This window comes from Balaenoptera musculus, chromosome 11 (genome assembly GCF_009873245.2).
Source record: "Balaenoptera musculus isolate JJ_BM4_2016_0621 chromosome 11, mBalMus1.pri.v3, whole genome shotgun sequence".
NCBI classification, from domain to species: Eukaryota; Metazoa; Chordata; class Mammalia; order Artiodactyla; family Balaenopteridae; genus Balaenoptera; species Balaenoptera musculus.
In genome coordinates this window covers 74,179,212-74,205,088 of record NC_045795.1, presented here as the reverse complement: position 1 = coordinate 74,205,088, position 25,877 = coordinate 74,179,212, and the positions used below count along the sequence as shown (strand labels likewise).

The following is a 25,877-nucleotide window of genomic DNA, read 5'->3' as shown; positions in this document are numbered from 1 at the left end:
TAAAGGCTGTTCTTCATCAGCTCCATCAGAACGAGGAAGCCTTTTAGGGAGAGTCTCTGAGAGGCACGGATACAGGGAAGTGAATGTCCATGGACCAAACAGGGAAGACAGAAGCCTTAGTGCCTTCAAGTGGGACACGAGAACACGCCCACGGAGCAGCACGAGTTGCCTAGGGGTGGGTTTGCTCTGCTCCGCCCCCTCACTCCCAACACCAAGCCTCAAAGCTTGTGTAGCTTCATTTGCCAGGACACGAGGGGATCAAAGAGGAGATAAGCCCTGCCGGGCTGCGGTAAATCACTCACAGCCACAAGCGCTGGCATCATCTTTCTTGCATGGTCACTATTCTTTTTGTTTGATTTATCCCTTCAAAGAGAAGAGTGACAATGCTGAGTCTGTGGCCACTCCACGAAGGACAGCCCTGGGGTGAGCCCCGACCTCGCCTCAGGACAGAGGTCTGCATCTCCCCTCCTGAGGGGGGCTGGCCACATGGTGCCCGGAGCTGTTTCCTGTGCCCCCCTCAAGGTGACAAATGCGGAGGATTGGGAAACAGACCCTGTTTAAAGGGAAGTTGAAGGGCTTCCCTGGTGGCGCAGTGGTTGAGAATCTGCCTGCCAGTGCAGGGGACACGGGTTCGAGCCCTGGTCTGGGAGGATCCCACATGCCGCGGAGCAACTGGGCCCATGAGCCACAACTACTGAGCCTGCGCGTCTGGAGCCTGTGCTCCGCAACAAGAGAGGCCGTGACAGTGAGAGGCCCGTGCACCGCGATGAAGAGTGGCCCCCGCTCGCCGCAACTAGAGAAGGCCCTCGCACAGAAACGAAGACCCAACACAGCCATAAATAAATAAATAATTAAAAAGCTCTTTAAAAAAAAAAAAAAGGAAGTTAAGTAACACCCTCTCATAGTAGGAAGTTGTGTTATTAATCCGCATGTGTAACCAGCCACAGAGGAACAGTTTTGAGTGAGAAAAAGTGCTGGGAAGTTGCCCTGCTCTCTCGAGCCCATCCTCACATCACTGGGTTTCTGGCCACTGCACTTGGGGAAGGGTAACCCCTTCCTGGCTGTAAATGGAAGGATAATTGCATCGCCTCGGTTACTAATCAGAGTGGCTCTCTGATCCTTGCCATTTCTTCTCCCCCAGCTTCTTTTTTACCCACGTACTGTAAGAGATTGCCATCAGCAGTTTTTGTGGTCCAATTTCTGAGACCAGTTTATTAAGAAAAAGCTGAAAAGCCGGGGTCGGGGGTGCCTGCCCTTAGAAAATGGCTCACCTTGCTTTTGGTGTGAGCAAAATGACTTTCCATGGCTGTCTGCCTGTATCTCAAGCCTGCTACAAACCAAGAGTTACTTTTTTAAAAAAAAGAGAGAGCTATTACAGAGGAATTTTATGTTAGGGTCTCACAGCTTTGTTTTGTGGGCGAGTGTAGTTACTTTGTTTTAAAACCATTTCTGTGTCAGCTTTGGGATGGATGCAAAACAAGTTAACTTATTCATCCTTGTGGGCAAGAGGCATTACCTTTGATGGACAATACTTGTCCTGTACGTGTGGCTCTGCTAAGAGGGCAGAGGACAGACAACCTTAGTAGAAGTTGAATATTTGCCACTGAAGGCTCCTGAAACCTGTCTCCAGCAACTGAATTGCTTTGGGCCTTTGGAGCATTTTACTGGGAGCGCACTCTGGAATTGAATGAAGAGGGAGACAAGCTCGGGAGTCTTCACCTCCACGCTTAATAATTCCCTGCCAGCCCAGGCCACACTCCAGATGGTTAGATCAGAATCTCTAGGGCAGTGGTGAAGGCTTGGCATTGTTTAGACCTCCCCAGGGGGTCTAAACCACAAAGCAGCCTAGGTGAGAAACACTACCTTAAAGAAACAGGAAGGCAGATTGCGTTTTTATGGTCCCGAAAGTTCCTTTGACACTCTACCAAGGTAGGTTACCTGGGGTCAGCTCCCACCAGGGTTCATCTTTAGAAAGAGAGACAGTGATCTGTTTTCTTAGCTTCAAGACAGAAGGGACCTCCTCCCCTGGGCCTCTAGGATGTAGGAGGGACGGGGTTAATAGGGAAGAGTCTCCTTCACTGACACAGTAAGAAGAGGTTCCCTTGAGTATACGCAGAGGGTGGTTGGAACTGTTGGAAACAGAGGACTCTGCCCCATTGTTTTGTGGAGAGAGACTTTATGGAAGCCTGATGATGCCCGCGTGTTTATGGAAACATTGGCGTGGTTCAGTTCAGACCGCGGCTGGGATCCCCTGGCCCCCTGCTTTCACCCTGTACTTACTCAGGCAGGACAACAAACTGCAAGTCGACTCCAAACACTTTCCTGAAGGTTTCAGGGAGAGATGGGCGAAAGGATTACAGCCCACACAGCAGATCTTACTCAAAACTTACTTACATCTTCTCCATCAGACTGTTTTATTTTCCTTCCTAATTCAAAGCTCCCCTCTCCCAAAATCTCTTCTACCCTGCAGAGCCATGGGGCCTCCCTTCTGTCTCCATCTCCTGCTCTGTAAAGCCAGCCCCTGCTCTGAGCTTCGTGATGCCACCTGTTCCTCCTCCAGCGTGGCCTTGCAGGGGGACGGGACAGTCCCAGCTCATCTTCACTGTGTTCCTTAGGAACACAGAAATACTTGAAAAGCACGTGTTCAGGGGGATCAGTCAAACCTCGGACAGTCTGGGCTTCTGTTCTCAGAACTCCAAAAGCCCACATTTTCTGGACTGCTCACCTGGCACCCGATTATCTACTGCCTTGCCTCACCCTGTGATGGGTTTCCCCAAATGGGCTGGAAGCACCTCGAGGATCTCATTATTCAGCTCTTTGCACCCTCCTTAGAGCCTTCTTCCCCCATGCTTCAGTAAATACATGTGTGTTGATACGCCCACATAGCATTGAAAACACCACTGCCTAGAGGTGAGATCAAAGGGAAGTGGAGACACGAAGGGCACGAAGTACATGTAGTCCAACCAGGAGATGGCAAGGTGAGTCCGTTGCCCAGACGTGCCCTCTTGGGGAATGAGGCCGAATCTCCCCCCGTGTAGCTCAGCACTGACTTTCACTTGCTTGGACGCTTGTGGGCCTCTGCTGCCTGGTGGCCTCTGGCTGGCAGTGCAGCACAGAGAGTAAGTAGTGATGAGGACAACAACAGAGGCTCACACTGGTGGGTCCTTCTGATGCGGTAGGCACGGCTCTGAGCGCTTTACGTGTGTTAACCCCCTCAGTCCTTCCCACAGCCCCAACCCTGCACATCTTACATCACCCACTCACACACACACAGCCAGTAAATGACGAGGCTGGGCTTCCGCCCCAAGTCTCAAAGTCCGACGTGTTCACTCGCTGTGCTCTGGCAATGAAAAGCGGACTCTTGCCTCCCACAAGCTTCCAGGCTAGTTGGAGAGAAGGAACTGCTGAAGACAGAGCCTTAAGTAGCCAGGCGGACAGCTTGAATGCCAAGGCCGTGTGAGGCATGCTTTGCAGAAGCATCAGAAGCAGACTGACAGAAGGCCTGCTCAGGAATGGACGCGCAGGCATCCAGAGAGATTCAGAAATTACGGGGCTGGTGTCGGGAAGGGCGGGTGAAGGAAATAACACAGGGCCACAGTGTTCAAAAGACCAAAAATAAAACCGAGGGAAGCTTCTCCTAGGACATAAATCTGCCCTCGACAGGTGAGGCAGAGGAAAAGAAAGGGCACATCCATTCTCAGGCCTGCACAGGTGCCTCTGACTCAGAGTCAATAATCGTTCAAGGACAAGGGCAATGACGAATGATCGGGAGATGCCGCACGTGTGCAAGCAAGATGGGCGGTGCCGGGAGCAAGAGGGGAAGATTCCCGCGCCACACAGGAACGAGACAGGCCCCCTTCTGCAGGGGGTGGGGAGGGTGCAAATTGACTGGTACCTACCCCCTACTTTCCACGCCTCACTTACAGACATCAGTGGACCTGGGGAGGCGGGGAGGGGATCCTGAACCGAATTGTGAAGGCTGAAGCAGAAGTGAGTTGATTTCTGTGTTCTGGATCCTGGAAGGGAGCAGATGTAATTCCAAAGGGATGCCCTGCCTGCCCTTTGCTCTGTGGCCTTCTTATGTACTTATAGAAAAAGTATAGTGCTAGACTCACTAAAAACTCACTCCATGAACCAGAGGCTGAAGTGTGTGCCCGTGTGTCCTCACCCAGTGGGGCTGAATGGGCCCGTACTGAGGTATTGAGCATATCCTTGAACTACACACCGGAACGAGCAGGAAGCTGGGTCTTTGCACCTTGGCCTTCCAGGTCTGTGTCCACAGTGTTGCACTCAAAGCCAAAAAGAGCGAACAGTAAGTGAAAAGCCATGTAAATCTTCACTGAAGTCTCTGGAAAATCCTGAAGGAAAGTCCATTTGTGCATCTCCACAGTGGTTCTCAAAATCTCTTCATATGTCACACCCATGGTAGCTGCCCCTAATATCTCCTAAGAGCCCTTTCTTTCAACCTCCCCCGAATTGTATGAAATCTAGCCTGGAAAATTCTGCTCTGTCTCCCCCTCCTATTTAATTTTCCCTTTCCCGGAATGGTCTGCCCTTGTAGTGTCCTCCAAGCAAGTTAGCCCCAGCTAATCCAGCTCCTGACCACACCCACGTTACTAATCCCAGTAAGGCCCGGAAGCCAAGGCTCCGACAGGTTCTCCTTTGGGGTAAAGAGAGGGTATCAGAGCTATGAAATACATTTCTATGAGCTAGGAATTTATCTTTTTTTTTCCTTTTTCCGCAAATAAGATTAAAGGGCTTCCCCCACTTTCCTATTTTATAAGTAGAAATCCTTTGTTTTAGGCCTGGCCTAAATCCTTCAGGTAACTTGGCCTTGAAGCAAAGCTGATTCCGCATGCTACATACTAGCTCAAGAATTCCCCCGATCCAGGGGCGGGCGCCTCCGACCCATATGCGGGCTTGTTAACAAGCACAGATTCTTGGCCTTCTCTCCACACCTGCTAATTCAGAATGTGGAGGACAGGCTGGAGAAATCTGTGTTTTTCTTACAAGCTTACCAGGTACTTCTGATAATGTCTATGTTTGAGAATCTATTCTTATCTAATTCAAGGTCTGAATTGGCTTCATTTTGTATATAAGACTTGCGTCCTTAAAACAGATTAAGAGACCATGCGGTTGACCTCTGGGGCCTGGGCTGTGGGCAGAAGCCACAGAGCAGGTGGAGATCCAGGGAGTACGGGCATCAGCAGGGCTGGAACCCACCTATGTCACGCCACCGGCCCACATCTATATGGCTTCGTGTAACATGTTAGTGGCAATCTAAGAGATCGGCAGTAAGCAAATTTACATTTTGTTTATTGCCGTGATTCAAAAGAAATGCTATTTGTTCTAACTAAATGTCTGGTTTATGTTCTGTCATTTCCAGGCACCAAAGGAACTCAAACAAATCCCAAGGCATAAGGAAATGGGCCTCGTGCTTTAGGACCCTGCGGCACTGAAAATGAAGCTAAGCAGACTTTATTACATCCTACAATTCGACAGCCTTTTGCAAAGCGTTTTATTATGCTTGTGGAAGCAGTCGGGGTTATGTTTCAATCACAGTGACTGACAGGCTGCCTTCAAAACGACGGCACCCGTGGCCCTTCCACACTTCCTTGGCTATGTACTTAGAATAGAACCTTTTCTAAATTGTCCCTTGGCCTGGATGGAAATAAAATGATAGTTAAAATATTTAGCTTGCATGTTGGCTAACTTAAAAATTGACATTTGGGGTCCTCTGAAAGGCACAACTGAGGATGTTGATCTCTCAGATCTCCTGTGCTTCCTGCAAACCAAAGGTTTGTTAAGGCTGAGAGAAGATTTACAGAGTTTCCTTCATGGTAGGTAAGATAATAGAATGAGAAATGTCCACCTTTTCCTCGGTTATATTCTCCTCCTGCCTTGGGTGCAGAGAGGCAGAGCTGAAAGAGCTTAAGATGGCAAAATTAACTTCAGGAAACTAATAAACATGTAATGTGCTGATTGGATACCGTTCTGGGCTGCTGGAGTGGTAGGAATGTAAGGAAAAGAATGGGGAAGCTCTCAAAATTGGTTGAGGAAGCATGCCCCTTGCCCATAACAGTCAATTTCTTTAAGGAAGGATGACAGAAGTAGGCTCTTTCTTTCCTCTGGTAGATTAATAAAACAGGGGATTCGAGTTATAGAGGAAAAAATAAAACACGCCAAGAGCACTGCTACAAAGAGCCCAAAGCAGGACTTTTCTTTTTCACAAAAAGCCTCCTTGAGAGTCTCTTTTGGCTTATGGGCTACTCCCTGACCCCAGCACCATCTCCAACATAGGGTGTGTCAGTTCCCTGTGACTGCTGTAACAAATCACCACAAACTAGGTGGCTTAAAACAACAGAAGTGTGTCCTCCCCCACTTCTGGAGGCCAGACGTCCACAATCCTGCCAGGCTGGGCTCCTGCAGAGGCTCTGGGGGAAACTCTCCTCACTGCTGGTGGCTACTGGCAATCCTGGAGTTCTTTAGCTTCATCTTAATCTCGGCCTCTCTCTTCACACTCCTTTTCTCTCTGTGTGTCTCTCCTCTGTGCATCTCTTATAAGGACACTTGTTATTGGATTTAGGGCCCACTCAGATAATCCATATCCAAGATACCATTTACAGATTCTAGGGATTTGACATGGACATAGCTTTTACGGAGGGGCCACCATTCAACCCACTGCTTTGACTGTTTTTCCGATACAGGATATGCCAGCAGACTGAGCATGACTGAACTGCACCTGGTTTCCAATCTTCTTGTATGTCCTTGCCAAAGCCTGAATTATTCATTGTTGGCAATGCCTTCTTGAGACCGGGAAGCCTTCCGGTTCCCAAGCCTAGCTGAAAGTAAAGAGCACTGCAATCTGAACTGGATGTGTTCAGAAGATAAAATGCCAGTGAGGGAAGATGGCAAATACTGGTAATTTCCCCCAGCTCAAGGGTTGCCGATTTGCGGTCCAAAGAAGAGCCCTAAAAATACCAATTTCTTTTATCCCCAGCAGGTCAAAGACTGATTCCAGCTCAGTTTCAATAGCAAATGTCACCAGAAGCCCTGGCCCCTGCCTTCAGGGCTAATTCCACATTTCACTCATTGGCTTTTGGTCAAAGAAGTAAATAAACAGTCACTGATGAGACAGTTAGCTGAGCCATACTGGAAGCCTACTTGCAGTTTTGTTTTCCGTTTTGCAATTAAAACCCTACAGGAGCCTCATTTCTGCCTGTCCTCCCATGGATCTCCTCCGTTCAGTGCCCTCCTGTAACCCTGCCGTGGTTGGGAGGCTGTGGTGGCTGTGGGTGAGAAGGGCAGCCCTGAAGCTTGACCTCCAGGCCAGCCCCACGAGCCCAAGCTTAGCTGGAAAGCACAATTACCCAACAGGGACTGTTTACAGTGCCTTTTAAGAGGTGTTTCAAGAACTAACAAAGCCTACCGATACTAATAGGGAAAAACCGACTGTGACAACATTTGCTAAGGTGGGTCTGCTCTGCATGGAGATACTACAAAAGGCAATGGAGAACAACGCTTAGGTCAGAATAGTGTCCCTGGCGGTAGCCTTCTTTTTCTCTCTGATTTCTTCTTGGCCACAAATACCCACTAGGCTGCTGCTGTTTGGCTCAAGAGCTGGAGAGTTGCTCATTTTACAGTAAACAGTGGATCACTGCATGTGTGTATGGGGTCCATTTCCAGTGCTGTGCTCGTCAGTGCAGCAGGCACTCTCTATGTTGACAGCATTCCAAAGGAAGGCATCTTCTGATGACCCCTGAGTACTCACTTTCCAAACTCTAAGCCCATTCCTTATCTTTACTGTTCCACCTGCCATCAAAATCCAAAACGTGGAAGAGAACGATACTCTATTTTTGGCAAGGAGCTTGAAAGGACCTTTCCCCATGACTGTCTTCACCACAGCTGACCCCAAATTATAGAAGAATACTTCTCGGACCCCATCAGTTCTTTCAGATGGTGAGAAGGAGCTGTGTGTCTCATTGAATGAACATAAACCTCTCCCGTCCATCCTTCTCTGTGTCCAAGCTTGCAACCAAGGTCTGGGCAAGGACTTACTTTTTACGATGGTCTGTATTTGTTGGGTATGCTTGCATGACTTGCTGGTGAAAGAAGGAAACTAACTTTTGGTGTGCATTTATTGTAGATACATTTGCAGAGGCTATTTAATCCAAAGAAGATCCCTATAGAATATAGATGCAAATTTAGGCTCAGAAAGGTTAGGTAACTTGCTCAGGGTCACAAAGTTGATAGTAGGTGGGTTTGGGATCAACTCAGGTCTGATTCCCAAAACCTATGCTCTTTGGAGAAGAATTGACAACCAAGGACTTTCAGCAAATATAATAAATACCATTTCCAATTTCTCTCCTTTCTTGAGTTGGCAGGTTGGTCCTTTGTACTGATGTTCAAAGGGGAAGGGGGAGGGGTAGTTAAGGGAAGGCAGGGACTATCCAAACATTCTCAAGACGAGAGCATCCCTTTCATCATATAAATGAAGGCAACTAATGGCATTTCTATAACTTAATAACATATGGGAAGGGTATTACTAAAAATGCTTACTATGACTATGCGGGAAATGTGTTAACCAAAAGGTCAACAATGATTACCTATTGTAGAAATAAAACAACATAAACTAATTGACATGTAATTACTTAGTTACAGGGATTGAAAATGTGTCAGTCCCACTTGGAACCACCACCCCCCGCTCAAGCCTGGCCACACGCTTGCAGCTCACTTCAGTTCTAAGATCATTTTGACCACCTACTACGCATGGGACTTGAAGGCTATGGACTCAGCGCCCAAAGTGGGGTGGCCCCTAAGGTAAAGCTGGAAAGGGGAGCAAGTGTGGGGTGCAGAGGGCAGAGTGGGAGGAGCAGGGCCAGACGCTCAGCAAGGACACAGCCCCAATTCTAGGCACCTGGAAGGTTTCCTTCTGAATCGATTTTTCTTTCTCCTCCTCCTCATCATGATAGATACCACTTACAGTACATCCTTGTACCAAGAATTATGCTAGGCATTTTCCAAGCGTTATTTCATACAAGCCTCACAAAAATCAACCAATCTTCCTTCTTTCCTTCCTCCCTTCCTTTTTATTTTTACTTAACAGATACTTATTCGACACCTATTGTGTGCCAAGTACTGTATGTACAGGTGCCGGTGCGACAATGCTGAGCAAAAACAGCTGGAAGGAACTGTTATCCTCCTTCTGTAGAGGGGGAGTGAGCCTGAAGGTTACAGAGTTTGTGACTTGCTCAAGGCCACACGCTAGTAAGAACGGGTGTCCCTGTCCTGAAGCCTGGGGCTCCTTCCCCTAAGCCTGCGAGCTGCCTCTCAGAAGTCAGGGGGAGGGGCCACAGTGGATGCCCGAAGACCATCTCCTGCTCTTCCCTGCAGACCAGGCCCAGTAAGCCCACCTACTTTCTTCAGATCAAAATGAGCTGGGGAAACTCAGTGTAGGCTACTAAGGTTCAGTCTCTGTCAAGTCAAAGAGCATTTACTAAGTATCCTCTGTGTGTCCATCCTGGGGGACCCTGAGAGCAACTAGGGCATTCCTGTGCTCTTATTCCACCTGGAAGTGCCCCACTGTCCCCTCACACGGTGGACAATATAGCAGCAGTTTGGCCGCTCTCTGTGTATTCTGCCCAGTCACCCTGGCCGGGGGTGACCATATCCCTCTCCCACACTGTTCCTAAGGAGGGCTCTGGAATAATACTCCCAGCTCCTAAATGAGCCCCATGCTGCTGGTCCAAGGTCATACTTTACTAAAAAGACTTCCCATCCAGATTGCTCAGGTCTTATTTACCCATCTTTCTGATTTTCTCTCCTGCCCCTCCCCTCTTTTTCCCTTTTTCATCCTTTCCTTTTTTTCTTCTCTCTGCCAGAAAACAAAACAAGTTTATAATCTGAAGACACAGTTCATAGCACTGGTTTTCAAGCTTTAACCTCCATCAGTGTCACCGAGAGGGCTTCTAGAACTGATTGCAAGGCTTTACCTGCAGAGTTTCTGACTCAGTGATTCAGTAGGTCTAGAGTGGGGCCTGACACGTTCCCAGATAATGCTGCTACTGGCGGGTCAGGGCCCGCACTTTGAAAACCGCTGGCCTAAAGGGATGATTTTTTTTTTTTTTTCCTACAAATAAACAGAATTTGATCTCAGTGCAGAATTCAGCTTGTTTTCCAGGCCCTGCATTTAACATATCCTAGTCCAGAGGTAACAAACTTCAAGTTAAAGCCAATCAGGCCACTCAAAAGCATCTCCAGTAGGTTTTTAGAGTTATTTAACACTGCAGAAGACTTCTTGCCTGGGCTAATTAAGTGGTCAGTTTAGATGGATAGTAGATGAACAAAGGGAATGGGGGCGGCTACACTCACTACCAACTTAATAAAACGGTGCTAACTTCAACCGAGAGGAGCAGCATGGGTTTAAAACTGGGCTTAGCTGCTGACGTCCGTGTTGTCAATGTTTCTATCTTAAGGGAAGAGGAGCTCACTCCTGCTATAGCTGGAATGCGCTTATGCAAAAGGACTCTTACAAATGCGTGACCCTGCTTGGCTTGCTTGGTCAGAGAACTCCATCATAAGGCATGGGTACCATTTTAAATGAGTGACATTCACGTCTACCTCCCAGAACTGTGTATATCCAGCAACCCAGTGGCTTGGTGTATGGGAAGCAGCTACCTCAAAAACCCCACTGTGGTCATGTTACTGTTCAAAATCAAGTAACACATATATCTGTAGCTTTGGAAGTTTGTTATCAGCCTACCAGTCTCACATTTTCAGCAGAAGGGATGGGGCAGGGATTCGGCATTCATTGTGTATCAACCATGGACCATTGACCTTTTGAGGCAGGCAATACTAGCCTGGTTTTACAAACAAGGAGAGATGATTGATGATGATGGTGACGATGATGGTGACAATGATGACGACGGCAGTAGCAATCATAGCACTTAATATTTATTAAGCACTTACCATGAGATTACGTTCTGGGCATTTTTTTCTAGGTACTCTATATTTTTAACTCAATCTTCACAACAACCCTATCAGTAAGTTCCATTATTATCCCATTTTACAGATAGGAAAATTGCAGCACAAGGATGTGCAACTTGCCTGTGGTTACCCAGTTAATAAGTGCCAGATCTCGGATTTGGATTTGAACCCAGATGGTGTGAATCCAGAATCTATGATGACACTTTCCTGGCTGAGAGGCAAACCCAAACTCTGAAGTCCCATCTCCCCACTGCCCTGACTCTTATCCCAGGGAAAGAGCCTGCTGGGGCTATTTCATTCACAACTAAAGACCAACACAAAAATATTGCCCAGCACCATCTCTTTATCCCTCTGGAGAGCTGGGCTTTGTGTATTCAAAAAGACTCTCACCAACTGATGCATGGAGCCAACTGGCTTCGAGAGACAGTGGCTCCACATTGGAAGTCAGCCCCAAAGAGGGAAGGGATGTCATTGCACCAAGCGCAGTTTCCCCAAACTTCAGTCCTTCACAACCTTCCCAGCCTTTGACATTTTTGCCGTAGCTACATGATACCTATGTTATCTGCCTAATATGTTTTCTTTTACTCAGTTCTCTGTTACTTACACGTGTTCAAGGAAACTTAACAATCACAGTAGCAAATGGAAAACCAGTATCCCTTGCCATAAATAGAAGCTAACCACAGGATGAATATAAAGTTATTAAATTCTAACTGCATACAATCAGCTGCTGAGAGCCCTGCCTCTGAGGCCTGCCTTCTCGCTTCGTTATAAAGGGACGTTAGGAAGTGTTAGCTGTGAAAACACACTAGCAGCAGACAGAGTCCTGCTCCTTGAGGACTGATGGGGAAGTGGAAAGAGAATAACTTCTCACCTTGTGACTGGATGGTGTTTTGGATGTTTTGTCCGCTGACCCCTGAAAATCGTCTGCTGCCCCAGCAGAGCTCTGCCTCCCACTGCGGGCAACTCAGACCCAGCTGTGAGTGAGTGGCCCGGCTGAGCCCTATCAGCCAAAATGAGGCTCCTCTGCAGCTTTCTATGCACCGGGCACATCCTGAATAGGGGGAAACTACCTCGGGTTCAGGTGCCTCAGGGAAACAGGCACAAAAATCAGGGCGAGAAAAATGATTACACTGTCAAAGAAGCAGAAGAAACTTCCAAGGTAATAGTGATCACTGAGGAGTGTTTCCTTTGAACAGAAATGCCTTTGATAGCGCTTTCCTCTGTTCTCCTGGTATTTTGTTGCAAGAATGAATAAGCAGGAAGAAACAAATGGGCACTTTTGTGTTTTACCAGAATCTAAAGTGATGGCCCAGTTTCAAGGGGGAAAAATCTCTAAATCTCCATATCCATTTAAGGAAAGAAAAGGGAAGGGGGGGGGAGGGGAGGAAGAGAAATAAATCCAGCAAGAGGGTCTGGTACCATGCCTCACCCCTCCCTCTTCCCCAAATCCAAAGATCCTGGAACACTCTTGTCTTAAGTAACCTGAGAAAGTCACTACATCCCCCTCCTCCCATTCTTCTAACCCAGGCTTCTCTTCTCTGGCTGATAGAGTCCCTTTTTGGTGATGTAAAGAATGTAGATAGTGATAAGCTTTAGAAACTTACTGCATGGCCATTTTAAATAAGAAAAATGTCAGACCCAGCAAAACTCTCTTCCCATACAGTACATGGAGCACCCGGACACCCCTATTGACAGTCGTTTTACATGACGGTGCTGGTGATGGTAAAGCTCTTTCCGTGGAGCAAACAGGTGCTTTACCTCCAACAACCAATGAATCCTCACAGCAACCCAGTGAGATGAATCCTATTATTCTTCCCATTGTACAGACTAGGAGATTGAGGCTGGAGAAGTTCAATAACTTGCCCGAGGTCATAGAGTTAGTTAAGTGACAGAATCCAGCTCACACCTATGTCTGTTTTGCCCAAAAGTCTTGGTCTTAACTACCATGCTCTGTTGAGTCTCTGATGGAAATGAACTAAATATTCATTATCATTTCTATATAATTATCTACAATTAATTTTATGTAATTAAGGCCAACAGAGAAACTAATAGAAGCCAAACCCTTCCCTGAGGCTCTACTGACCCAATGTTAGTTTGCAAAAGACATAGGAGACTGATAGCTTTCTCAGATCAAAATCTTATTTCTCCTCTCTGTGCGTATTACAGATCAAGTACGAATAAGGACAGTCAAATCATAGTAGCTGAGGTTTACTGAGTACTTATCAGATGTCAGACATCATGCTGAGTGCCTCCCATGCATTCTCTCTCTCAATCCTCACCCACCACCTCGTGGGACAGGTGTTGCCCATGAGAAAACTGAGGCTCAGGGATGTTAATAACTTATTCAAGGTCACTCAGCCTATAAGGGGCAGAGCAGGAACGGTGAACCCAGCCAACTCTCTTCAGAGCCCACACTAGGATCTCGTAGAACAGGAATCAAGGAGCACATGAGTTAGAGACATTGCACTTTCCTTTTCCAAAATTGCAATGATGGATGAAAGGAACTCATGGAAACTTCCTGGGCACTTCATATCTACTAGGCCTTTTTCTAGGCAAGTCATGCAGAGCAAAGACCAACTAGAGATGAGCTCTTCACCAGATTTCCATGCTTTCTGCACTGCTGCATGAAAAAGAGAATGCCATCTTTTAGGGTCCCAGGGAGGCTGTCTGTCTACAGCAGAACTCAACCCTAAGTCAGGGCTGTCTGTGTACACGACTCAGGAAGGTTTGGAGAGTAGGGGGATCCAACAGGCTTCCAGAATTAGTGTTCCGGAAACTCTTTAAAGCATCCACCCTATACATTTTATGTTTCCTGATCTAGCTTCAATGTACAGACTCGGATTACTTTTTACTGTTTAACTGTGCAGAATGAGAAGCTGTTCCACCTAAGATTGCTTTAAACTGGAATGCACAAGTTCCAGAGGGAACTTGCTAAAGAAATGCATAACCCAGGGCCTTCCCCTGGGAATCTCATTCTGTTGGTCTGGGATAAGGCCCAGGAAACTGCATCATGACAATCAAGCCCAGGAGACTCTTCTATGGGTGTTCAGAGAGCACAGGCTGAACAACGCTGCTTTAGATCTCTCCTCTCCTTGGGGGTATAATCCCAAATTCAGATGTTTCCTCCAGCACATCTTCTTGGACCACCCCCACCTAAATCTGCACCTCAGCTGTGACATGTCACTGTCACTGGGGCCTTTCAACTTTTTTCATCTATTTCATGAATAAGTGAGTGAGAGATATGGGTAGAAAAGGAGGGAGGAGAGGAAACACAGAGAGAGAGAGGGAGAGAGAGAGACTAAGCTCTAATGACATGGTTTGAGCTTCCTGGATCTAGCTATACATGATGCCAACAGACCCCTGGACTTTCAAATTATGTGAGCTAAGAAATTCACTTAAACAGCTACTAAGCAGGTATAGGAGAGAAAGGAATAAATCAGTAAAACAGATGAAGGAATAAACAGATCAGCGAGCATAACACCATCGTTAAATAAAATGACCTAATCCCACTTACCCTGCCTCTGTGAGGCAGGCCCTCTGTGTTCTCATCACCACCATAGCCATTACTTCAATCTAATTCTGTGGCTTAACTGTCCAGGGTTCTGTACCCCAGGGAGCCGTGAGTATACAGCTGATGACTGTGGTTCCTCAAGGATGACCGCATCAAAAGTAAAGAAAAAAAAAACAGAAATTGTGTCATGTCGCCATCTTTATGTTTCCAGTATCAGCAGCTGATTGAGAGCAAAGTCCCTGCTGAAGCCAATTCTAAAGTGCCTCGCTGGTTCGAGTTTTCCTGCCAGAGGCTATGGCGAAAAAAGGAAGTGAGTCAATGGAACCAGATGCCCTGTGGCTTCTTATTACTGCAGATTAGAACTGGGAATCCAGCAGGGGTCTCCTTACAAGTGTAAAACAGTGAGGGGCTCTTTGTGTCTCTTACCATCTCTAAAAAGCTTTTTTAAAATGTCTTGCTTTCCTCCTTTATGCTTTAATATTGGACCCCACGTTCCCTGGGATCTTAGGGGCATGAATTCCCATTGTAAGCTTCTGACTTTTGTTCCCTGATGCCAAGTTGTTCTTTTGGAGACAGAAACAGGATTGAAAGCTGGCCCATGGACCCAGAACATTCCCGGCCTGGTCTGAATGCACAGCTGCCGTAGACAACAAGCCTAGGTTGACTCTTTCTCCTGGGAGTCAGCAGCTATCCCAAGGCTGAACTCTGTGTTCGATGCTTCGCACACATTCCCTCATACAACTACCCTCTTAGGATGTCCTTCAGCCCATTTCACAAATGAGGAAAACCGAGCTCACAGGGGTTAAGTGATTTCTCCGATATAACAAAGCAAACAAGTGGCAGAGGCTGGCTGTGAGCCCGGCTCTATGGGACTCCAAAGCCTAAGATCGTCACCAAAAAGGCTGGAGGAGCAAAAATGAGCACGCATTTAGGGACAGGAGTCAGCAAACTGTGGCTCACTGGTTGAATCCGGCTACCGATCTTTTCGTAGAAAAATTTTAGCACAACATGACTATACCTGTCATTTACATATTGTCAATGGTACATTCCCTCTACAAGGACAGAAGTGAGTTGGACAAAGAACTTGTGGCCCGCAGAGCCAGACATAGGTATTAAGTGCCCTTAAAAGAAAAGGTTTGCCGACCTTGGTTTAGGACACTGAACTTGGGGATCAGTCTGACTCAAGTCACTTCCCCTTGTCAGCTGTGTGTTCTCCAGCTGTTCTCACCTGAGATTTGGGGCTCCCAGGATCGCTGGCCTGAGGGAGGCCATAGTGAGAACTGAGTGAAGCTTTGCATTTCAAGCACCTAGCATGCTTAGCAGGTATGTAAGGAAAGCCAGCCTCTCACTTGCCGCACTAGACTGTAGAACACCCCAACGCAGCAGGAGGGCGTGCCAACTCCCATTAGCGGACAAAGAGCAGGGCTGAAGCCCTGGGTGGGGGCAAAGGGTGAGGACTCCGGCAAACTCTCAGACCAGCCATTCTGGAAGGTGTGTGCTGGGGAAGCTAGTGAAGTAGTCCTGTTCAGGCTTCAGAGGCGGCACTAGGCCTCAGGTCGGACAAGGACGCGAAGGCTGGCCACAGGCCAAACTGCTGAGCTACACCCGGGCCAGCACACATCGGAGACCACTAGGTAAGACAGAGAGGAAGTCGTGGGACTTCTTGCACTTTGAGGGTCTGGCCAGCCCCCGGGAATCAAGAACATTCCAAGACTTACGAATTAAGACCAAGGCATTTGTGACAATAAGCAGAGCTGCAAACTTGCACGCAGGCTGATTGTTATCAGCCTGCGGCCTGGTGCTAAAAGCTGGGCTCCTTCGAGTGGCAAACTGAAGTCTCACCCGTGGGGTGGACGCACCAGCCGGGACCTTCCCAGTTGGGACTCCAGATTGCTGTTCAAGGGACTTCCCAGCGTTGCTTGGATCTGGATGTAGGTGCTTCCCCAATTCGGTGATGTATAAACCTCTGTTTATTCTTTCTTAGTTAGTTATACTATTCTTAATTAGTATACTGTAACCTTTGTTAATTCAATAAACTCTCTCTAAATTCTTGTTTAACTGAGTGTAGAGTGGTTATTTTGCCAGAGAATCCTACGAAACTTGAAACCAAAAGTAAGGTTTTCGGCAAAACAGGTGTGAGACTCTGGTGACTGGCCCCATCGGGCAACTCAACCCCTTCCCTGCCAGACCGTCCTGGCTGCCCAGTCTCTGGAGCTGGGCTCTGAGAAAGAAAACCTAAGAATCAAGGTCAGTCTAAGTTGTTCTTTATACAGGACCTTCAGGGTTTTTTCTCCTTCTTTCAGCCCAACATTAAAAAAAAAAAAAGGCTGTAAAAAATTAAATGGCTCCCCCAGGAGTCTATAATCTCATTGATGTATTAGGGATTCACATGCATAACTCCTCTTAACACCAATGAGAGCAGAACAAATAGTTGATTTTCTTTATTGCAAAGGTGAAAAGTAAGTGTGTTTTTCCTCTGTATTTGCAAGTCATCAGTGATGATTAAACTTAGGGATAAGCTGAGTGGGGCACGCTGAATGCATTTTTACGCCAGCTTCCTTTTCTTCTTCTTAAAACATGAAGACTGTCTTGAAAGAAACCACAGGTCTCCAGTTGGCTTCACTGGAGTCCACACAGGGGCTCTTTGTGATTACTCTAATAAATAATCACAACAATCCGATACTTCTCTCTTAACACAGCCCAGGGTTTTATCCCACTGAAAATAATCTCACATCAACGTGGCACAAGCACAATGCAACATGGGAGACAGCCCAGAGTTACAGGGAAGAAACTCACTATGTGAACGTGTTCTCCCCAACACTGTCACCCCTCAGTTTCCCACACCAACTTGTTCCAGCCAAGAGGAGAGATTGTGAGCTCAGTGATACATTGAATGCTCAACTCAACTTCATTAACTAGAGCTAAATGCTAACACTCACAGTAGCAGCTTCCAGCACAAATTAGTATCCATAATAAAGCATATAATTAGCCACATACCCAAATGCTCTCCATGATGAATGAGCCCCCAGAGCCCCCAGGATGCTGTTTGATTTTCCTGAGACGGGTCTGTAGTTGCAGCCTGCCTGGTTCCCAAAAGCTTCTGGTCCAGCAGCAAAATGAGCATCTGAGTTGACAAGGTTCTGGACAAATTCATCCAAAGTCAATAATGGAAGGTCAAGGAGAGCTATCTGCTTTCCTGCTGTAGGAAGGGCCCACAGGGAGTTAAGCTCAAAGTCAGGTTACAAGTGGAAGTAAAATGCAAAGTTTTCCCAGTCACCTGCACTTAAGCCCTGGCAGGTGAACACCAAGAGCCTCTGGTCAAATCTGTACGGGCACAGACATCTCTAGAAATGTCCGTCCCCTGAATCTGGGTGGCTGGCCGCTTACAAAGGACTTGCAGACCTGCCACCCCTCGCTGAGAGAGATTAGAGGATTTGCCCTGCAGGGCAGCAGAAGCTGTCACCCCAAAATATGTAACTCTGGCACGTGGAGCTGAAGGCAATCAAGACCCAGCAGATTCAGGAAAAACCTTTTAACTGCCTAAAAGAATTTAGATTGGGGGCCTGTACCAGAAAGAGAGCTATTGCCAGAGATCACTTTTTCCCCCGAGACACTTACCTGCCTGCCAGGAGGACCCCTGTTTACCAAACATCTCCTCCTCTCACCTTCCTGTGAACTGCCTGCCCCCCTATGAAGCCCAGACCCCTATCCCTTTCCTTCGCTCAGGACAGTACATCAGCCTCAATTGTCCGGCTGCCTTTGAGTGTCAGATCTTTGGGGCTCCCATAGGTACATATGTAATTCTATTTTTTTTTTCTCATGTTAATCTGCCTTTTTATTACAGGTGGGTCTCAGCCAACAACCTGGAAGGATAGAGGGAAAATTATTTTTCTTCCCCTACAGTGCAAAGGTGCATAGGAGGCAAAGATTGAATTTGAGCCTAAAACTTCAACGGTGGTTCACGGCAGACGAAACCTTGACCGAGCACCTATTCCATACCACCCCCTATGCCGGCATGGGGGCGCCCTCCAGCACAAATCCATCAGCTCCCTTCAGCGCAGCCCCTGACTTGGAGTCTGTCCCTCCATCTCTCTGTCTCTCTTCTTGCTCCTCTACCACCGCCCGAGGCCGAACCACTGTCCCCTCTGGTCTGACTTTGGTGACGGCCTCCCAGCCCCTTCTCCCAGCTTCTAATCTCCTTCTAATTTATTCTCCACACACCAGCCAGAGTCTCACTAGAAGCTGTCAAGCAGGGCCCACCATTTCCTACTTGAAAGCTCACAAGGGTCCCTACTGCACACAGACTGAAACCCGAATGCCCGTCCCTGGCCTCCAGGCTCCCCTAGGCCCTGCCCCTGCCCGCCTCTCTGACTGTGCTCTCCTTTTTCCTCCGCAAGGTCCCCCTTTACTAGATGGATGTTCCTTTTTATAACCTCAGGTATACCAAGATCTCTCCTGCCCGAGTACCTTGATATTTGCTCTTGTCCTCTGCCTGGACTGTTCTTTTCCTGACTCCAGCCTTAGGTGGTTTTCCCTCAAGCTTCAGGTCTCAGCTCAAGTACCGCCTCCTCCAGGACGCCTTCTCTGCCCACGCTCTGCTGAGGTTCCTCCCCAGGACTCCCCGCGTCATCCTCATGTTTGTTTCATCCCTCCCTCGCATCACACGCAGAAAACATCATGTGTATTTCTTTACCCTGTCTCCCTCACTAGAGTGCAAGCTTATGAGGGCAAGGAATTGACCCTCTTATTCATGCTATAGCCACAGCACCTAGCGAAGGGGCACATCGGAAATTCTGAATAAGAATATGCTGATTGGATAAACAAGTAAGTGAAGAGCCGACAGTCTAACAGCAGTGCAGCGTTCTCATCCATTATCCCACAGCTGCCTTCATACGTTAAGCGGGACTCAGACACTGCGCACAGGACTTCTTCCACGGGACAGAGCAAGTGCTTGTTGGAACTGAAAAAATGTCCTTAGAATAACAAGTACTCCCATGCTTTTCCCCAGGACTGAATTTCACTACATCAATGCATCCAAACTCAGTAGGATATCCATACAGTGGACAAGCTCCTGGGCAATGGGAGATATCCTATCAACCATTCTTCACTTGCTAAGGAAACTCAAGGATCCCAAATGCAATGGGCAGACCAAGGAATAAGGCTGACAGAGGGAGAAGGTGAGGATATAAAAAGATCATAAAGGTGATCTTTATAGTAAAGGTGGTTCTAAAACTTCTTTCCGGGCTCATCCAAAGGACAAGCCATGTGCATATCCAGATCTACTCAAGAGGTGTCTCCAGGGGTCCTATTCGTGGACTTCTTACTGAACTGAATCCTTTCTAAGCTTAAAGGAACCTGCAGAAAAGGCTCCTCTTAATTACTCTGTTCTAGAAGCACTGCCTTTTCGTTAGCTGAGAGCACAGGCTTAGAAAGCTTACCATTCCAGGCTCTGGGCCCAGGTAGCTAAAACCCTTCACTCCAGGACACGAAGTCAAACCCAGAACTTTGCTTTCTGGACTTCCATTGCAGCCATACTCACCAATGGAGTGCATTTTATCCACCTGAGAGATCAAGCCCTAGCCCTGTCCCCCACCCCTCAATACCACTTGGGCCACTTTTATGGAAAGTGTTTTGAAAAAAAAAAAATCCCCCAGTCCTAAGTAGGATGCACAGTTCAGTTTTTTCTATGGTCAAACCTCCCTAAACTCTGACAAGCTCCCAGTGGGCAGAGGTTTAGTTCAAGACTCCTCAGAGAGGCGCTAGCTGGCTCACAGTCTGTGGCAGAGATGTGGGACAACTCAGCCAGAAAAAGGAAGATTTTGGTAAACATAGTTTACTGCTCCAATAGTGAGAGCAGTGGCTCTGACAGCTGTTTGAAATCCCATGCAGTGGTTTGGGTTCTGAGATTTCCAGAAGAGTTTCCGCAGGATGCTGTTACTGAATTGGGTGTATGTGCGTGGTGTGTTGTGGTCTTGTTATAGCCGCTTATTTTAAGCCAGCTTCCCTTCACGTTGCAAATAAATACATAAAACCGGTTTCTGAGCATCAGGAGGGCTGCATGGACGGTGAGTTATTGATTTCTCTATGTAGGGATATTCCCTAGAACAAGGCCAAGTAACTAACCTCTGCTTACTTGGAGATCTGAATACAGCCTTCTGGACAGCCCCATAGGCAAGAAGGTAACTCTGTTTTTTTCAAGAAATTAGTTGACTACTGTGCATTAAGAACTGTTTTAAAGCTCCCATGCCTCCCCTTGTAGCGAACTGATTTTCCATGGGTGGTTGGTCCCCTGTGTATGATAAGTAGGTCTGAGGAAAGCACTGAATATATTCATTTAAAATAGATTCTCTGCACTGATGGCTGAGAAATTTCCAAGGGACTATTGCACTAGAGTGCTCTGCATAATTGAACACTGTGTCTGCAAATAAGACTAATAACCATAGTTGTTCAAATGATTACCATATCATAGCTCTTAATCATCTACCGGAAGTGCTTCTGATGGGAAGCCTTTTTTCATGGTCAGTCAACTTTGCATTGACAGTCGTCCATACAATTGGAATGGCCACCCACTTCTCTCCTGGCCATCTACCTACTCACCTCTGTCCTTGGCTGAATTTCTCCACCTGTAAAATGTGGAAATGGGACCAGATGATCTTGGAGGTTCTTGAAAGATCTGACATTCTTTTTTGGGTTTGGAAGAATGAAAGCATCCTCTTTCAGACACTCTCTCTATATATGGAAGCAACTGCCATGGTTACTACCTTGTATGAAGTGGAGCTGGTGTTCTGATTGTCCCTACAGCCCTTAGTCCTAACCAGTTTGCCCTGATCTTTGGGCAAAGGGAAAGTAGACAGCAGAGTCACTCTGTGTGACATGAAAGAACCGAAAGGCATAGAGAAATATGTGTGTTTCCTGCTATTAACCAGGCAAGTACTATCCTATTCTCAGTAGAGATAAATATGGCACTCAGGAAACCAATGTCACAGGTTTGGCTGTTATATTAGTTGCTGGAATTCTCTGTACAGGCTGGTTGTAATACTGTTTTCTGACTACCGATTTGATAAATCAAGATGGGTCTGCCAGAGTCCCAAAGATGTGGGGAGACAGAGCCAATAGCTTGGTATAATTCCCTCACACACACGGCCAAATACACATGCAGGTGTGCACACGCCAGAGCTGACGGCAGCAGCTCAGTGCAGCACAACCAGGGAGACTTAGTTTTTTAGTGAACTTAGTTAACACGTGTTTGTGAAATGCGATGCCCAGTGGGCACAAGTGAAACACTCCACCTGCTCGCCACGGCACCGAAGCAAGTCTCCAGTCCCCACAGCTGGTACAGCAAGCCTGCTGTCCCCACCTCTGCCTCACGGCCACGCAAGGCTGGAGGCCAGCCTGCGAGCTCTGCAGGCAGAACAAGCCACTAGAAGGGCAGCGTGCGATGGCCCATGGGGCACAGACCTCGACCTCTGCAGCTCAGCCGTTCTGCCCCTCCCGCTCGGCGGTGCAGGGCTGAGCGATGAAGACCTGGAGCTCTGGTGTCTGGGCCCAAAGGGCAGCTTCTCCACTTGCTTGGCTGGAGGCAGTGGCGGTGGGGGGCGGGCAACAGACCTGTCTGAACCTCACTTTCCTCCTTCGCAGAATGAGTATAAATAATGGCATCGGCCTCAGTTCAAGGGCAGTTACGCAGAGGAACTGAGATGAGGCAGAGCATAAGGGTGTAAGTCTGGCAAGTGATACACAATGAGTTGCCTGTTGCTGCTGTCACCAATGACCACAAGCTTGCTGGCGCAAACAACGTGAATTTATTACCTCACGGTTCTGGGAGAAGTCTGATACCAGTTTCACTGGGCTAACACCAATGTGTTGGTGGGCCAGCATTCCTTCTGGAGGTTCTAGGGGTGAATCTGCTTCCTTGTTTTTCTCCAGCTTCTAGAGGCTGCCTGCGTTCCTGGCCTCATGGCCCCTGCATCCCTCCTCAGAGCACATCCCTCCTACCTCTCCTCCTCTCCTCCCTTCTCCTCCTGCTGCTGCCTTCGACTGTCCTGTCCCCTCCGCCTGACAACCTCTGTGATTGCATCAGGCGGCCCCGACAATCCAGGGTCATCTCTCCATTTCAAAATCCTCAATTTAATTACAGTCTGTAAAGTCTCTCACACCATGCGACGTCACGTACGTGCAGGTTCCATGGATCAGGATGTGGACATCCTTCAGGGGCCATTATTCACACATGCACCTACGTGTGACTTTTACTACGATGCTCTTTTTTTCTGTCCTTTTCCTTTAGGTAAAATGCACATCCAGCCAAGTGACACATCTGAAATGTTCAGTTTTTGAATGTTTACTTATTTGCACCCTGGTACCCACCTCTCAAGCCAAGATGAGAATAGTCACAGCCCTTCTCCCCGCCCCCAAGGCTCCCTGCTGCCCCCTCCCTGTCAGTACCCACCTCCATCCATCCTGAGGAAATTACTACTTTGATATTTATCCTCGCAGATGATCCTTGCTGGCCCTGAAGTTCATATGAACCGAATAACGTGGCGTGAACTTTTCTGCATCAGGCTGCTTTCGCACAGAGTAACCCCCGTAAGATTCCATCACGTTGTGGAGCGTAGCACTCCATTTTTTTGCATGGTCATATAATTGATATTATGATCATTCTTCACCTGTCCTTTCTGTATACATTCAAGTCTCAGACCATAAACATGCTTCTAGTGTTTCAAGGATCACGTTGAACATCACCTCTATAAAGCATTCCCTGGTAGCAATACGCCCTCTCAGTCAGAAACGGCATCTGTAGCCGCCTCCTACCCCACTGTATGTAACCTGGAGGCCCCACTCACACTGCAGCTCTTAGGACCCGGGCACGGATGTCAGGCACTACCTCACCTGCTCCTGTGGACAGCACGCTACGCCCTATTTATCTTTGTATGAACAGCAACCCTAGCACCATGCCTAGCGTACAGCCACCCAAGCTTAACGGCATCTATTGCATTATCTCCATAGCCATTTTCTTCTGAGAAAAGATGCATTGTTGCTGCTTATTAACTGAAACCTACATGTGCAAAGCATGTCTGTTCCCTATGTGTATCATAAGATCCACTAACAGGAGGCGGTGTGGAGATTTCCACACTATCTGTTTTCAACTCTGATCAGAAACAAACGCTTGGAGGCCAGGCTTTTTTGGGGTAGGCAGGACTTTGAACTCCTGACTTCTATTGGTTTTCTCCTCAAAGTAGAGTAAGACATTGTAATCAAGAGTCTAAGTCCATTTTTGAGGTTGGACTGCTGATTACCTTTAAGCCCCATCCTTCCCCGTTACGACTTGCCCTACCTCTGGGCACTCCCTCCCTTGGGCCTCACAGGGAAGTTCAAGCCACTGGAACCCCAGCCTTAAGGGGAACCCTAACCCCGGCCCATCCACTACGCACTATAAACACCTGAGGCCACCTGATCCTTCCCTCCCCCTCTGCTTACTTAACTCTGAACAGAACCTGAGCCCTTCTCAGGGAATCCTTTGGCCATTTATATATAATTAATAAACTTTATTTCAAATCCACTGGTGCTATGTGTCTTGTATGCCTGCATCTATAAATTTTTGGGTGGGTGGGCTCCCACCCTGGGCTCCCACCCAGCACCCAGCACCCAGCACCCAGCACCCAGCACCCAGCATCCAGCATCCAGCAAGGGATGCCTGGTGCCCAAATAAGACAGAAGACAGACATAAGAAGCTCCATTCTCCACAGTAACAATATAACCTCACCTGAGAGTGGAGGCTGGTTATTTTTGTGTACATGTATCCATTGCTCCTTTTTCTGGAAATGCCACCTTGATTTTCCTTGGGAACCATTCCTCCTTATTCTCCATCCCTGTGTTTGGGCTGAGGCTGATGCCTCCCTCTGTCACAGGGCTCCAGGGTGGCCTTGACCTCAGTCTGGCCAATCCTTGCATTATGTCTTCTGGCCAGACTGATTGGTTCAGGGAAGGACCCATGACCCAAACTGATCCAGGGAAACTAACCCTGGAGATCTTCTTGGGCTTTTTTTTTTTTTTTTTTTTACTATCAATGTATTTATTTATTTATTTTATTTATTTATTTTTGGCTGTGTTGGGTCTTTGTTGCTGCATGCGGGCTTTCTCTAGTTGTGGTGAGCGGGGACTACTCTTCGTTACGGTGTGCGGGCTTCTCACTGTGGTGGTTTCTCTTGTTGTGGAGCACGGGCTCTAGGCGCACAGGCTTCAGTAGTTGTGGTGCACGGGCTTAGCTGCTCTGCAGCATGTGGGATTTTCCCTGACCAAGGCTCGAACCCATGTCCCCTGCATTGGCAGGTGGATTCTTAACCACTGCGCCACCAGGGAAGCCCCTCTTAGGTTTTAAAGATGGAAGAGCTCTCTTTGCAATGGGCTTGCTGGCCGTAAGGCTCATCTAAGCCCGGAGTTGCCAGGGCCCACTGTACTGAGAGGTCCCTCCTTGGAATGAAGTCCCTCCCTGGAGTGAGGTCAATGTGGATGAAAGCAAAGCATAGAGACGAGAGGAGAGATTCCCAGTCCTCAGTATATTGTGGAATCCCTGGATTGAGCCAAACTCAGTGTCAGATCTACTCCAAGGTGTTGTAGTTGCACAAACTAATACATTCCCATTTCATTTTACGGTACTTTTAGTTGGGTTTCTGTTATTGTGCCTGAAAGATATGTTTGAAGGATATAGTTATCAGGTTTTCTGCTCTAAGCTTTTTGTTTCTCTTGACACATGAGGCCAAATATGCAGTGGAAACTACACAACCTTGGTCCCCCTATAAACACTGAAACTTTCTTTTCTAAAGGTAAAACAAGCAGATCTGTTAGAAGTGGTATGACAAATCTCAGCTTGAATTACCATTCTACCGAGACCAGAAAACCCCTAAATAAACAATACTAGGGGGTTCCCTGGTGGCGCAGTGGTTAAGAATCCTCCTGCCAGTGCAGGGGACACGGGTTCGAGCCCTGGTCTGGGAAGATCCTACATGCCATGGAGCAACTAAGCCCGTGCACCACAACTACTGAGCCTGCACTCTAGAGCCCGTGAGCCACAACTACTGAGCCCATGTGCCACAACTACTGAAGCCCACGTGCCTAGAGCCCATGCTCTACAGCAAGAGAAGCCACCACAATAAGAAGTCCATGCACTGCAACGAAGAGTAGCCCCAACTCGCCACAACTAGAGAAAGCCCACGCGCGGCAACGAAGACCCAACACAGCCAAAAATAAATAAATAAATAAAAACAAAAAACAATACTAGGTCAACAATTTGCTAGAAATATCAGCTGAATCAGTATGCTGAAACTTCAGCTCACTGGAACATCATGTATTCTGTGTACCAGGAGCCCTCTCTCAGCAGGAGCTC

At 47.6% G+C, this 25,877-nt stretch overlaps 1 protein-coding gene across 12 annotated transcripts in view; it reads left to right on the top strand.

The window, feature by feature from the left end:
- FHIT (fragile histidine triad diadenosine triphosphatase) overlaps window positions 1–24,004 on the top strand; it is a 1,509,753-nt gene extending 1,485,749 nt beyond the window's left edge. For 11 of the 12 annotated variants that reach the window (XM_036870232.1, XM_036870237.1, XM_036870239.1 and 8 more), the window contains one exon: window positions 5,387–5,691. The gene's annotated coding sequence lies outside the window, so the exon portion shown is untranslated. Of the gene's footprint in view, window positions 1–5,386; window positions 5,692–22,781 lie in introns of those variants that run through there. The other variant, XM_036870236.1, reaches the window with a different exon arrangement.
- Window positions 24,005–25,877: the final 1,873 nt, after the last annotated feature.